A 1,362-nucleotide genomic window follows, 5' to 3' on the forward strand; every position below is an offset into this window, starting at 1 on the left:
ACCCAGGCATCATCCAATAAATGTCAACAGCCTGTCAGTCACAAGAGAAGGATCTTTAAAGAGCTCTTCTATTATCTATTACAGAGCAGTTGAGAACTCTTGCGCAATGAACATCCTTAGGCAACACACAGGGAAACAGAGTCACAGCCTTATTCTGAAAGTCACGATGCATTCATCAGTCAACAAAAATGTATTGAATGTCTACTATGACAAAGACGCCATGCTTGGTATTTCCCATCCACTTAACCATTAAGGTCTTGGAAATTGGTTATGTTGGAAAATATTATATTTGGTCATATATGTAAAAATGAAGAGAATGAGAGCCATTGACTTATTTCATCAGGTCTTGGGCCAACTCTCCACAACTCATGGCATTCAGTTACAATCAGTTTGAGCAAGTCAGAAATTATTTCAGGACAGAAATTATTTTAGATTATTCAAATAACCATTTTTTAAAAATTTTTTAATGTTTATTCATGTTTGAGAGACAGAGTATGAGCAGGTGAGGGGCAGAGAGAGAGGGAGACACAGAATCCGAAGCAGGCTCCAGGCTCCAAGCTGTCAGCACAGAGCCCGATGCAGGGCTCGAACTCACGAACTGTGAGACCATGACCTGAGCGAAGTCGGACGCTTAACCAACTGAGCCACCCAGGCTCCCCTCAAATGACCATTCTATTTCCCATTGTACTATTCCTTGTGGTATTATTCCTTAAGAAGGGAATATTGATCAGGTTATCCATTTCCCAAGATTAAAATAAAGTTCAGTGATACATTCAAGTCCATACAACAGACATTTATTGGTGGGGGAGGGACATCCACATTTGCTGAGCTATAATCTTGCAGCATACACTAAGTAGCCCCTGGTCACGTGTCCTCCTTTAATTTCACAATGACTATTATTACCTCCATTTTACAGAGGAGGAAATTGAGACTCAGAGAAGTGAAGTAATTGACCACATATCACAACACTAGTACAGAGCTGAGCCAAAATTTGATTTGTTCTATTTAATTTCAAGTGACTTCCATGTGTCAGAGTTCAGAACCTGTGCAGCTATACACAATTTACTCCAAGTCACTTGACTAGAACAAAAAGCTAGCACATAAGTGTAAATCTGTCCCAATCCAAATATGTGGTCTCATTATCTAAGTCAGGCTTACTGCAACCTATTTCTACTTTTTATAACAGCTTTATTGTGCCATAATTTATAAACTATACAACTTTCCAATTTAAACTGTATAGTTCAGTGGTTTTTAGTATATTCACTGTTATACACCCATCACCACAATCAGTTTTAGAACATTTTCATCACCCCGAAAGGAAACCCAGATAACCATTAGCAATCATTCCCCGTTTCTACACAA

The sequence above is a fragment of the Prionailurus bengalensis genome, chromosome B2 (assembly GCF_016509475.1).
Source record: "Prionailurus bengalensis isolate Pbe53 chromosome B2, Fcat_Pben_1.1_paternal_pri, whole genome shotgun sequence".
NCBI classification, from domain to species: Eukaryota; Metazoa; Chordata; class Mammalia; order Carnivora; family Felidae; genus Prionailurus; species Prionailurus bengalensis.